Here is a 15,068-nt window from a genome sequence, read left to right as displayed (position 1 = left end):
TTTACTGACTTGTGAGGAACCCAGAGAACCACTGGTGGCCTGACTGCATCACTGCATGAGGGAATATCTCAGTTTATCAGGAAGTATGAGACACACAGTTCCCCATAAGCCATGCAATCAAAACTCAGACATTCATGATGCGTGCCTCTCTAGACCATGCCAATTCCATGACTCCCTGCAGGTCCTCTTCAGTATTCCTACATCCTTATTGAATTCAGTTCTTGAGTCCTGGATTGTCCTCATCACTACCATCATCTTTATGTTTGGGTTTTATGTGCATCCCTCAGGCGTTTATTCTCTTCTTAATTTTAATGAGCTCTCCCTTTGTGTTTTCCTTAAACTTGAACTATTTGCCTAATTTTCTGATTGTTGTTTTCAATTCTATGTCCTAGGATTCAACTAGACAACTCTCCTCATCAAATATTTCTAAGGAAATGGTAGGTTTTTGGAGAAAGAATATTGGCTGAATCTGCCATAATAATGAGAGTTTTGATGTGAGATCTTAAATCTTCTGTCATTATTTCTAAATCTAGTTCAGACAAATAGAGCAGGTTGTGTCAGAAGATAAAATGTGCGAGTTGTTTGGATCTAGAGGCAGGCAATGGCATGAGTACAATGAAGTTAGTAGGACACAGGGGACTGGCTGGATGTTTCAGTATGTGCCTCCTCTTATAAGCCTAGAAAGTGATAGTAAATCTGGATTGGTGGAAAGGTTGGCTGTGACCTCATAAAGGTCCATGTTTGGGGTCTTAAGAATATAAGATTCTTCCAGAAGCCTACAAGTCATTTAGAGTTCAGGCACTGGAGGTCAGACTATCTCAGACACTGTGTGTGGGACCTAAGTTAGATCTGGCAGGTGGGGGAGCATGCTTGGATGGGGAGGTCAGGGAGACTCACTGTACAATACCCCAGAGGAAGTGTGAGGTCTGGCTGTGTGGTGAGGTTTGGTGAGGAATAAAAGGAACTGTGAATGGTAGCAGGGAAGGAAGGTTCTCACAGAAGCCAGATGATGTTTGATGTGCAGGCATGGGTAGCCAGAGTAGGACAGGACACTGGGTGTGGATACTTGAATAGACCTGTCTGATGATGTAGAAGGCATGGGTAAGGAGGATATGACGATTTCCTGGAATAGAGCCTATACAGAGAAGTCCCTACTACTGATTTTTGATAAGATGAGAGAAAAATATTTTCCAAAAATGATTATTGGAAAATACATATCTACCCTAAATAGAATGAAGCTGTTCTGGATATAAGACCTAAAATGTAATATTGAAACTGTAAAATCCTTTGATAAAAATCCAGAGGGGAGATATTTTTGAGATAATGGATTTGGAAATGAGGTTTTAACAACACAAGAAATTGAAGGAAGTAGATTGAACCCTATCAAAGTTAATGATTTGTGAATCAGTTCTTTGCTATAATGGCATTTTATCAGTAATAATATAGTATGTTGGATAGTTTCTTGTCACCTTGACACAAATTAGAGTAATCTGTGAAGAGAAAACCAGAGTTGAGAAAATTCCTGTATCAGATTGTACTATATGCAAGTTTGTGGGACAATTTTTTGAGTAGTTGATATAAGAAGTCCCATTCCAGTATGGGGGGTGCATTCCATGTGTCAGTGGTCCAGGTCATATAAATCAATAAGCTGTAAGAGCCCTAGAGTGCCAAACAGTAAGCATTGCTTCTCTATGGCTTTCACTTTAATTTCCTACCATCATCTTTCAGTCCCTGCCCTGACTTCCCTTCATAAAGGACTATAAACTGAAAATTGAAATAACCTTTTCCTTCACACATCGCTTTTGGTCATAGTGACATCACAGTAACAGAACACAAACTAGAAATACAGGATGAGTCATAAAATTGGAACATATTTTGCAAGATAATACTTAATGTGACGCATTTGTTCTTTTTTAAATTCATAAAATGTTTACAGAAGCATGTATATAAGAAACGTTTTAAGGACTGAACAAGATATATTAAGGAATATATATATATATATATATATATATATATATATATATCTCATATGCATGTGATAACAATTAGTTTTAAAATGAGGCCATGAAATTGAAGTAGAGCAGGAAAGAGTATATGTAAAAGTTTTGAGGGAAGGAATGGGAGAAATGTAATTAAATTATAATCTCAAATGTTCAAAAGTTTAGACAATAGAAACAATATTTACAGATACAAATTAGGATGGAACACATCTTTAATGTGTTAAAAGAACAATATAGAATAATGTGGGTGTTAGCATTTCCCTTGCAGGTGATCCTGTGCTGTACAAGAAGGTTACCAAACCAGAAGCCTTGGAGTGAGTGAACAGGAGAATCAACAAGGAAGTGTGGTTTCCCCATTTTAGTTAGGGTTACTATTGCTGTGATGAACACCATGACCAAAAGCAACCTGGGAGAGAAATGAATTTATTTGTTTTGCACCTTCATATCACTGTTCATAATTAAAGAAAATCAGGACAGGAAGTTTATCAGGGCAGGAAGCTTAGAGGCAGGAGCTGATGCAGAAGCAATGGAGGGATGCAGCTTATTGGTTTGCTCATCATGGTTTACCCAGCCTCTCTCTTATAGAACTCAGAATCATAAGCCAACCCAGGGATAGAATTACCCACAATGAGATGGGCCCTCTAACATCAGTCACTAAGATAATGCCCTACAGTCTTGCCAAACAGCCCAATAGTATGGAGGCATTTTTCCATTGAGGCTACTTCCTACCTGATAACTCTGGCTTGTATCAATTTGACATAAAACTAGCCCGCACATCGCCTTAACATTTATGAAACTGAGAATATAGTCAATGAATACAGCTTTCTATTATTGCTGCTACTCCAGCTTGATAAAAAATTCCTACTACAAAAAGCAAAACAATAAGCTAACACTACTTTCTTTCTAGACAAATTTTGGATCTCTGCATTCATAGTTATCTCTTTTTATATGAACACAAGAAGAGACATTTTCTAGTTTAATGTGATAATAGAGCTGTCAGCAAAAATTAAAATAATAGAAACCAACATAAAAATATATATAGTGAAAAGAAATGAATTAGAAAAGGCAAACTGATACTTCTACCAAACAAACTTAATATTAGTGACCTTTTATGACATGCTTGTTTCCTGCTCTATTAATTCATTTTGAATTTATTATATGTACACATATGTACATATAATATTTATAATATAAAAAGTATTATGTTGTACTTGATGACATATTAATTTTCTACAGCTTTGCTCTTTCTATATTGATACACATAAAGAATTGTTCTATTGTTAGTTGACCAAGACAAAAGTAACTTTTTTATATTTTGATTTTTTTCTCTTTTCAGTTAATAAAGTTAAAAAAAAGTCAACATAATGAGGGAAAGAGGCCATATGTGCTTCGACTATTAGTCTTCAAATACTTATGTGCCACAAATAAATTAATTATTTGCTTACTGAAATTGTCTTGTGATAATATGAAAACTGTAAAAAAAAATCTTTTCTTTTCCTTTCAAGTAAATATTTTATAATTTGACAACTTTTATCTTACTTCACAATACATAACTTCAGAAATCATAAAGAAAATAAATTACTGAGAAATTCATTGAACATTTTAGATTGTTATGTATGTCATTAAATAGTGTAAAGGCACTTGTGTTATTTTTCAGATATTCAAAAATACTGTCTTGAATTCAAAGAATTACAGAATTTGAATATAACAGTGGATATTATAAGCATAAAAAGGGCATATCTTAATCTATTGCAATAATTTGTTGATACTAGTATTTAACAGAAGGCTGGAGATATGTAGGAGCTCTCACTTCTAACTAATAAAAACCAATAATGGCTAGGGAGATGGTTCCTTGGGTAATGAACTTACTTCAAAAACAAGAGTATCTGAATTTGGATGTCCAGAAACCATCTAAAGAGCTAGGATAAGTGACATCTAAAGTCAAAACTTCAAGGATGTAGTTAGATTATGGTGGGCTTTCTGACTAGCCAGCCTAGTGAAAGAGCAATCTTCAGTTTCAGTGTGAGACCCTGCCTCAAAAAATAAGGCTAAGTAACAATGTGCATATAAATACACACACACACACACACACACACACACACACACACACACACACACACACACACACATGAAATACACACATATAACAGATTTCAAACAGAAACACAAAATGATAGAAATGTCCTCAGTCCTCCAGATGCTTATTAGTTGTAGCTCTAGGTCCTCCTTTCCTGACTTTTCCAATTTACAAAGCCCATTATTGTCTGAGATTTGTCTTCAATCTGATGTTTCCTATCACACTATTCCTATTTATCTACTGTTATCCTATGTATCTTTATCTGTATTTAAAAATGATGATTAGAAGGATTCCATCTAAATATTCGTGATTAATTGTACCTATGTACATGTATTGAAGTATGTATATGTCAGGTGAAAATTTCCCCAGTTTTCAGTCTTGAATATTAGCCCACAAACAACCCCATAAATTGTTATTGACATATTTTTAAAAGTTTATCTCAAGGCATATATTCTACTTCCTCTTTCAAATTTTACCCTAACTTGCATCACATAAGAGAAGTCCACATGCTCCCATCTAATGAACCAACTAACAAATTATGAAGAAAGTGTAGGGGCAAAGTATCCTCATTCACTATTGGTGGGATTGAAAACTTGTGCAACCAGTATGGAAATTAGTGTGAAGAACTCTCAAAAATCTAAAAATAAATTTATCATGTGACCTAGTTACACCAGTCCTTGGCATGATTCCAAAGAACAAGGCATCTTATTCTGCAGATATGTGCTCAGCAATGTTTATGGCTGCTCGATTCACTATTGCTAGGAAATGGAAACAACCTAATGTTCTACAAGTTACGACTAGATAATGAAAATGTGGTATATGTACATTACACAATACTATTTGCCTGTAAAAAAAGAAATTATGAGTTTTGCAGATAAATGGGTTTGAACAACAAAAGCCCAGCATATTTAGTGCATAAACTGCAACCCAGAGAAACAAGCTGAGAGATTCCTGTCTTATCTGAAGAACTTAGCCCCAAATCTCAGATGTGAGTGCATATTTCTTGAGGAACTGGAGAAAATAGGGAAGGGAAAAGGGACCATTGCTGGAGTGGGGAGGTAGGGGGTTACTAGATACATGTGTTCTGATTGGAGAAGTGGAGAAAACTGTGGGAGAGCCTTATTTAGTGAGGGTGGAGATAAATAAATAAAAAGAAGAGAGGAGGAGGTTAAAAAACATTAAGGATATCTGAAAAGTAATAAATTATTCTATTAATTATTTACCTAAAACCCCTACCATACCTGTAAGTATGTGTACACATAGATATACATTTTAAAATATATCTTTTAGTCAGGGCTAACATTCTTTAAAGAAAACAATGACAACCTAACAGAAATCCCAATATGAGATGCGAGAAGCCTTCTTTTGAGTTCTTGGTCTCAATTGTCCAGGAGACTCCTCAAATGTACAGGTGCTTGTTATTGCTCTTCTTGGTTGTCTCCAAAGTGGTAGATTGCTGAATGCATAATGAACTTCAGAGCCAGGACTCAGAGAACTCTGACCTGGAACCTGAATGACTCCTCCCTGAGGACTAACTTTATTAGTAGTAGAAGACACTACAGAAGCTTCCCAAGGAGAGAAACAACTAAGAGTTCTACACAGTTATGATGCCCAGTAGCCAGAGCATCAATGAGCATGATATGATAACCCCAAGGGTACCTTGGCAATTACCAACAGCTCTCTAATTGGACTTAAAATTCCATCAATTAAAGGGAAATAATTCCTAATACCAAAAACCTAGACAACTATCCAGGACCAGTGAAAAAGAACCTACAACTTTCACTTTACTAAACCAGCAAAATTGCTAATTATACTCTAAATATTTGTCCTTACACCATTAGCGTAGTCATGATCCCTCATCAAGGAAACTTCTCTTTGCAACTTCTCTTGAAGAAGATGATGAGAGAAAGACACAACCAACAAAAAATGCAGAATTGTGGATGTCAGTTCCAAGGAATATACCTACAAAAATATCCCTGCACCTACGGCTCAGGGAACATTGTGGAAAGGGTGTGTAAAGACTCTAAGAGCAGGGGAGAGAGATGGTTCAGTGTTTAAGAACACTAGCTACTCTTCAAGAGGACCTAGATTCAGTTCCCAGCACTCACAGGTCAGCTCACAATTGTCTGCAATCCCAGTTCCTGGAGATCTCACACCCTCACACAGACATACATGCTGGTAGAATACCAATGCATATGAAATAAAAATTAAAATTAAAAGAAAAAAAGTCACTTAAAAATACATTAAAATAAAAGAGTGAAAGAGCCACATGATCATAAAGTTTGCTGTGAGACTGTGTCTCCTAGTAATGTCAGAAGTTATACCCAGAAATTCACACCAACAAGAGGGGAACAATTTCAAAAATAATACACATGCAAAAGAAGACAGAGGAAAGTCCACTAAACCTCAACATTCCACACAGACCAACAGACAATTAAATAGTGTTCTGCAGGGATTAACACATCAAGTAGTTTTCCAATACTGAATGGTTAGCCCTGAAATCATAATGCATGTAGTGTTGTACAGATTGAAAAATGTTTTATTTAGGAATACACACATACACATATACATATACACACTCAAGTAGATATATTAATGTAACAATAATTCATGAAAGGGGCATGAATTAAAGTAGAGAAAGGGAACTGGAACTATAATTGAGGGATTGGAGTGAGAAAGTGAAGGAATACCTTATTTAATTATATTACAGTGTCAAAAAGAAAAGAAATAATCTTGGTTTTTCACCTGTAACTTTATGTTTAAGTTCAATTTAATGTTTCTAAAATAATAAACACTAGTTCTACCAATTGACAAATTGGTATAAACAAGTATCTATTTCTTCAAAAACTTTCAAATATTGTTCCTTAGTTTTTATTTTCAATATTATTACATTTCATGTACGTAAAAATCTGAATAGCTTTTTCAAATGCCTTCTCTGTTTTAAAAAAATAGATGCCTTTACTTTTTATTTTCTATACCTAATTACTATTTGTAGTTTATTTAATACTACTTGTCATTTATCATATGACATAATTTATTTCTATAACTCATATTCATATTAACTGTGTCTTCTCAACATTTTTGAAATTTGTTGTTCTGAAAAAAATGAAATGTCTCATTTTTTAAACATAGTCTAGATCTTTAACTGTACTTCCTCTTGAATCTCTGCTGATGAAATACATGAAAGAAGGCACTTTTTGCTTACTTACATCAAAGTACAACAAGCAGCAATTTTATGCACAAGAATGGATTCTTTCTTTATGCTCTAAATCTATGAGCTACATCATAGTTACATGCCTTTTTCTGTCTGTAGTAGGAATGAGCTGTATAAGCAGCTATAAGAAGACAGTAGCTCAAAAAGTAACCTAGACTAACTTCTCTGTCATATAGAAATAATTGATTCTATATGAGTTGTACTATCATTCCAAGAATGTGCTTGACCACACAGCTGTCCTGGCCTAGCTTTTTGCACTAAATATTTCCATGCTCATGTTAAGATTATGCAAGTGTTTGCTTTGATGATATTTCTACTATATGTTGACTCTCCTTTGGGCATTTGGGCTTCATTTATGCATGCCCTGCATCATGTTTAATAGATAATTGCTTTACAGAACACTGGTATAATATATAGTCACCTTTACTAAACATAAACAAATTTGAAAAATGTCACAGTAGATATATTGTGTTGCCTATTCATATATTTCTTTATAAAACAGAAGAAAGGAATTAAAATGTGAAATGGACAGTACTATTTCAACAGCACTCCTCTGATGTATACTGCAATTTGAAGGGTTATTGCACAGGATCCTTTTACAACATTGACTGAGCCAAAGTCCCTGAGAAGGGAAATAATGGGCTGTGCTTGTGGTATCAAACATTTGGCTTTGGGCATAGACTGTCCCCCAAGTGCTTCACAGGTATCAGTCATCCTAAATGCAGTGCCAACCTTTCCAGGAACCACACCATCATTACATTCTCTATCCCAGGCTTCCTACCAAAACCAGGTGAAACCTGAAGTACAGCTCAAGAAGCAGCCACCCAAAACGTTGGCAGCATGCCTCTGATGATTTCAGACAAAGATAAGATATTCTGAAATAGGTTTTGTGCTATCAGACCCAATGGAGCCCTCCAGGGTATGAAAAATGTTTGAAATAAAGTGAGTAAATGAGTGAAGTAATGTGAGTTTGAAGTAAAGTAAGTGAAATGTTGGAAGGGATTTGCCCTCCAACTGATTCCTTAACCACCTCAAACTGCTTTGTCTTTTCACAATCCACAGAGGTATATAAGAACTCATTTCAAAGCTTTCCAATTGATTGCTTTAGAACCATTTTTCTTAGAGCAGAAAAGAAACACTCTGCCCTTTTCTCTTTGTTAGAGACCAAGTGTATGCACGGCTCTCTGATAAAGGAGCTGCCTAAACAGAATGTCACAGCTGGTATCTCGGTGGAAAGTAGTGTGTATTAAAACTAGATATAGGCCAGAGGGAAGGCTCAGTTGGTAAAGGCACTTGCCACACAAACCTGACCTGACTTCAACTTTTGGAAACTACATAAAGTGGAAGAAGGAAAGAACCAGCTCCACAAACTTTTCCTCTAACCTACACATGTACATTGTGGCATGAATGACCATGCAGGCATCACACACACAATCATACTAATATTTAAAACATATAAATATACAGGTATACGTGTGTACAAATATATATATATATATATATATATATATATATATATATATATATATATATATACATATATATGTATATATATATATATATAAAATTTTATTTTCAACTTAGGAACGGAATTCAAAGTGTTGCAAACTCACTACTAGGTGTATTCTTTCATTATATAATCTAAAAACAGATTACTAAATCTCAGCACATTTCTGCTCTTGATAGGCTTTTATTTAATGCACTGACTGTTTACTCTAGGTATTGTTCAGTAAACTCGATTTCTGTATGTTACATAGTGAGACATCCATCTACTTAATTTTATTATAACATTTTCATACATTTTGACAAAGAGAACAAAACACAATGTCATACTGAGAACTCATTGTCTGATTGTTTAGTACTGTCTATATTTTTAACAATGTGCTGAATATTTCTCTACTTTTTGCAAGTGATCATCAGTGATTTTAGTATAAAAACTAAAACTTAATGTTTTAATATAAAATATTTTCTCAGTACAGGCTAGAATGTCTCACTATTTGGTATCATCTATTTCTTGCTAAACATAAGTAACTGTAGCACAAACAACTACAGAGAAGATGGATTTCACAAAACAGTGTAGTAGTAGTTTACATATTGTCCTAGCCAAAGTGAATCACTCAAATTAATTAGCAAGAAAACACTTAAAATACTACTATGTAAAGATCAAGGTAATTAATATGAAAACAAATTACACTTTTTTCTTAGAATTAAATACATATTCTTGTTCATTTAGAAAATAAGTTGTGTGGTGTAAGTGACTTAATTCTGAATATACTTTGCTATGTTGTGAGTAGATAATTATCTTTTGTACAAAATGTATATGTGTCTGCATGAAATCCATGCTTCAGAGTACTTAACTCTAAGAGCATAACTTTAATCTATGAAACAAATTACATAATAAATGTCCTTTTAATCTTTCAAAAATATAAATTATAATATTCTCTCACATCATGTTTTTATTAATTCAAACTTTACATGTTATCATACATCAACATTTTACAGGAAACCTCAGATTATTCTTTGTGTTTATAATGTTTTCATTAAATAATATGAAAATTAAATTCTATTATCTAATATCTAAAGAGCATAAAACCTTTATTCATGAATACAGCCAAATCTGGTAATCTTAAACTTGGATATATGGCCATATAAATCCAAGAAGAACTATAGTATTCTTTTAACTACAAGTAACATGTATTCTGTGTTACTACCAGAATTGTTTTCCACATAGATTTTCAAATATCAGGTTATTAAAGTAGCAGTTAACTGAATACATACACTTATTCTTTGGCTGTAGTGTGCAAATAATTATAAAAAGACATAGTCTTCATGAATGATATTTTCCTGCTTGACAATAGTTTTTTGAAATCATTGGCATTTAGGTTTTGGCAACTTAAAATATTATCCAAAGGTACTAAAATTTAATAAATATTTTTCACTAAATCAATATTTAGAAGAATGTGACTTTGTGAAATATTAGAAATTTATATTTTTCCCCCATATCTCACATAAAACTTTATACTGCCATACATGCCTCATGTGCATTCTAAGGCTTGAGGTGATTGGCTGCAGGCAAAATGTTTGTGACACTTTAGTTCATTTAACTCACTGTTTTGACAAAGTGCTTGACAAAATCACTTAAGGAAGAAGGTTGTATATTTTGCTGAGTAAGTGACAGCAGTGAGAACAGATCTATCTGTGATGGCTGGGGACTGATGCAGCCAGTCACTTGTGCAGGAAATCAGGGAAAAGAGAGAATATTGATGTTCCTTCTTTACAATTTCCATGAACCTGATGCCAAAAGCCCAAGCTGTTGATCTGCCCACATTCAGGGAGGATTTTTTTCTCCTCAGTTAATCCTGACTGGAAATGATCTCAAAGCCATACCCAAAGGTATGTTCCTTGTGTAATGGTGATTCCAAATCTAATCACTATAGACTACACTATAAAAATCAATCAACTCATCATGTGTTTATCTAATTATTTATTATCAATAAAAATTAGAAGTCAAATATTGGGATAAGAACATGAAAGATCAGAGAAGCAGTGGAGCAACCACCAGTGACCTCCTATCTCTTCTGTCCCTCCATCCAAAAGGGATGAGATCCTCTCCCAGTCCTGCCTCATTACTTTCTGTCTCCTATCTGTCCTCAGTCCTCCATTAGTGGTGCGCTCCCTGCTCTGACTCCAAGCAAGATTTATTGTCAGAGTATGACAAAATATCACATAACTTTCCCCCCTTTTTGTCCAAACAAAAGGTAAGGTTTTTAACTAACATAGTAAAACTATATACAGTACATACAATAACTATATATATATATATATATATATATATATATATATATATATATATATATATATATAAAAACATGTACAGATAGGGATCACCTTAACGAAGTCCAGTCCATTTGCCTTTGGCAAACGCAGAGACAGTGCTCCATTAGCTATTATATCTTGATAAGTCCAAAGTGTTATACCTAATTCATTTTCCATCCTAACTTGCAATACCAACCCAAAATTATATTTTTATATCTCTCAACTTTATACACTTTATGCGTCTTTTGTGATTTTCTTTTCTGGTTTTGGTAACAAGGAAAACTAATTATATCTAGTCTTCAACTAAATCAGAGACTTGAGAAGGATAAAATGTTACCTGAGTAAACAGGAAGTATAAAGAAAACAGCTTCAAAAGCTAGAGGGTCATTCAAGGTTTTTCTGTAACATTGAGGTATCCATCTTTGGTCTATAGGCCTAGAATATCTGACAGACTTTTCTGTGAGACAGAAGTTTTGAAAGACTGTCCCATCCACCTTGTTCTGGCAAATTTCAGCAGTCACTATCTTTTGTGTCCTGCTTGTCCAATTTGGGAAGCATAGTTTCAGCAGTTGATGCAAGGGCAGTTTCTTGTTCAGTGGATATCTTTTGCCACAAAGAAAGCAAACTCCATATGGAGTTTCTTTGATATCCATCATCTTCTCTGAAGTACATTGGTGCTGTCAGAAATAGACATGTCTCATTGTCATAAAAAATCTTATATTATTAAAACTTCTTAAATGTCATATTCTATATATCTCTGGAGTGGTAGAAGAACATCTGTCTATCTAAAATATATCTCTGTTCGACCTTGAAAACATACCAAACATACCTACAAGTCTGGTTGTAATAAGCAAGCAACTACTAACCTGCAATTCTTTATTATCCTAAAGAGTCTGTAATAATAACTTTGAAGGACTAAAGATTTACATTACATTGTTAAATGAGCTGTGCAGGTAAAATAATACCTTAAACAAGAATATAAAGTTATGTACAGTTTGTACTAACAAAAAATAATCTTAAATTTGTATCAACTTATAGAAATCCACACTAGTGTAACATATTTAAGACTAATAGTTGCTTTTTTACTTAAAAGTAAATCAAATAACCTACCTTTCTATTCTATTATTTCTATAACCCCAATTTTCTTTTCAGAATGAGATTCTTGAATTTACTCTCCTTTGTTCAGCTTCTTTCCTGACCATTACCAATAACAATTTGTAACAACCCCCCCCCCCAATGATGACAACTCACTAAATGTCCAAAAACTACCCACCCCTCCTCTTGGGAATATGGGCATCATGTTCTTAAAAGCACTTCCTGTTGTCTGGGGGTGATGGCATTTTTAGGAGACCCCGAGAAATTGGGATAACCAAGTCCTAAGAGAACTAGCTGCATCATTGTGATCCAGTCTCTGTGTAACGGGAAAAAGGAGGCCTTATCTCAAGTCCTGGCTAGAGTAGTCTGTGAGACTGGATCATCTCAGGTAGCCATCTTGAAATTGTCCTGAGAAATTTGCAGTCTAAAGCTGATTTTGGGGTGGTGTTTGGCAGCTTAGTAGAATTACCATAGTCCTGGTGAAATTGTCCTTGGGAGGCTCCATTCTCATTTTGGAGACTTCAAAGGTCACTATTAGGAATGGTCACAGTTCACTACAGAAAACTTAAACATTTTAAATGTTGAAGAGGTTAAAGGACCATGATTTGTTATGTACATCCAGAGTACAAAAGCTTAATTTTTATTTATCTGAAAGAGACTCAAAGCTGAAATCACATACAGGAATCTAGATGAAGCCCTTTTCTAGAATTAGTTACTACTCTATATGACCATTAATATAATAATAGAAAGATTGAAATATATAATTATTAATTTTGAGATAATTTTTGTACCTTAAGAAAAGTTTTAAAGAATCAAAATAAAATCAAAGAAATATGAGACTAGTGGCAATAGAATAATCCCTTAATTTTGGTTTTCTTCTCTTCCATACCAAGTGGCTCTTCTGATATAAAACAGAGATTTTGGATTTTCCTTTAACAAGCATGCTTGAGTTTAGAGAAGGAAAGAGTCACACTCCAAATCCAAAGCCAGCTTTAATTTTTAATTTGACTAGGACTATAAAAAGACTATTTGCTTTATGTGTCTGTACAGAACAGCAAAATCAAACATTTAGGAAGACTTATGAAATTTGATTCTGTTAAAAATGTGATATATTAGTAGGCCAATTTACTCTTTTTCTTGTGATATTTTCTCTGAATAATTTGTCCTTCAGATTTCTCATTTGTCCAGTGGTCTTCAGATTCCTTAGTTGGATACCTTCATTCTCCTAGAAAGACAAAACCAAAACCCTATCCCAACCCTAACTTGGAGTTTCCTTTTTAGCAAGTTATATGTGATCAAGTAGTATTTGTTAGTCATATATGCTGTGGGATGGTCTATATGCCAAGTGTGTTGCTGATTCATCAGTAAATAAATCACTGATTGGCCAGTGGCTAGGCAGGAAGTATAGGCGGGACAAGGAGAAGAATAAAGCTGGGAAGTGGAAGGCTGAGTCGGAGAGACATTGCCAGCTGCCAGGATGACAAACAGCATGTGATGTGGCAAGGTATAGATTTATAGAAATGGATTAATTTAAGCTGTGAGAACAGTTAGCAAGAAGCCTGCCACGGCCATACAGTTTGTAAGCAATATAAGTCTCTGTGTTTACTTGGTTGGGTCTGAGTGGCTGTGGGACTGGCGGGTGATAGAGATTTGTCCTGACTGTGGGCAAGGCAGAAAAACTCTAATGGCGTCCAACGTGGTGGCAAGAGTTTCCACCTAAAAACTCAGAAAAAAGATTCTAAAACAGAGATAAAAGCAGTTCCTAATTGTCTCTCTCAAATGAGTGGCAGCTGCTGGTTTGAGCTACTGGTGGGTTCCTAGTGTGCGTGATTGACCTGCAGTATGACCTGATTGAGGCCTCTTCAAGTGACACATTAAGCTGTGTGGTGGATTTAGCCTTTGCTAGTACAAAACAAAAAAAGAGTTTTTTGGGCTACACACTTCTTGGATAAAAGCATAGACTCACGATAGCTCCCAGAGCTGGCGGTAAGCATACCATCGCCATGTTGGGAAGCTGAGGTGGGCGGAGTCAGCAGCCACAGCTGCTGCAGCTTAAAGCAATAGATTCACAATAAGACAGATTCAGATGTAATAGTTTACAATGTGTGTAAAATATACGTAGGCTTGAAAGAGACAAAAAAAGTGATATATACAGTTATATAAACAAATACATAGTTTTAAAAAATAAAGTCTTTAAAGAGACAGTAAAATTAATATAAAAAATAAGCCACATAAAGATGAATATTACACAGAGAATCTGAACTGTGTTGTCTTTGGGATTTTTAACTGCAGAAAAACATTTGATTGTAAAAGCTGTTGAGTTATGCCAAAATGTATATTTTAAAGATACCTTCAAAATTTGCATATAAGGATATTTTACTTTAGAAAAGAGACTCTGCTTTTGTTCCCACAGAAAGCCAGAGGCTAAGAATTTGATCAAGATTAAGATACATCAGGTTTGACCAGCCAAGACCCCCTGAAAGGTCTCCGATGACACCATGGCCCAGATGATCCAACATCCAGAACCGTTCCAAGGTAACTGGCTTAGACGATATACCCTCACAGACTACTCCATAATCCTAAAATTTTCTTTGTGTCCCCATAAGATACAGTGCCACCCTCCAGCAGGAAATAGTAAGAGAAGCTACACCCAAATTCCCAAATTATATGTAATTTTACTTTGCTAAGGTTAAAACCTTCCTTTTTGAAAAAAAAAAAAAAAGAGGGGGGAAGTGCTGTGGGATGGTCTATATATCAAGTGTGTTGCTGATTCATCAGTAAATAAATCACTGATTGGCCAGTGGCTAGGCAGGAAGTATAGGCGGGGCAAGGAGAAGAATAAAGCTGGGAAGTGGAAGGCTGAGTC

Source organism: Peromyscus californicus, unplaced genomic scaffold, assembly GCF_007827085.1.
Source record: "Peromyscus californicus insignis strain IS unplaced genomic scaffold, ASM782708v3 Scaffold_19__1_contigs__length_69161282, whole genome shotgun sequence".
In the NCBI taxonomy this organism is placed as follows: domain Eukaryota; kingdom Metazoa; phylum Chordata; class Mammalia; order Rodentia; family Cricetidae; genus Peromyscus; species Peromyscus californicus.
The sequence above is the reverse complement of the archived record's forward strand: the minus strand, read 5'-3'. Positions refer to the sequence as shown.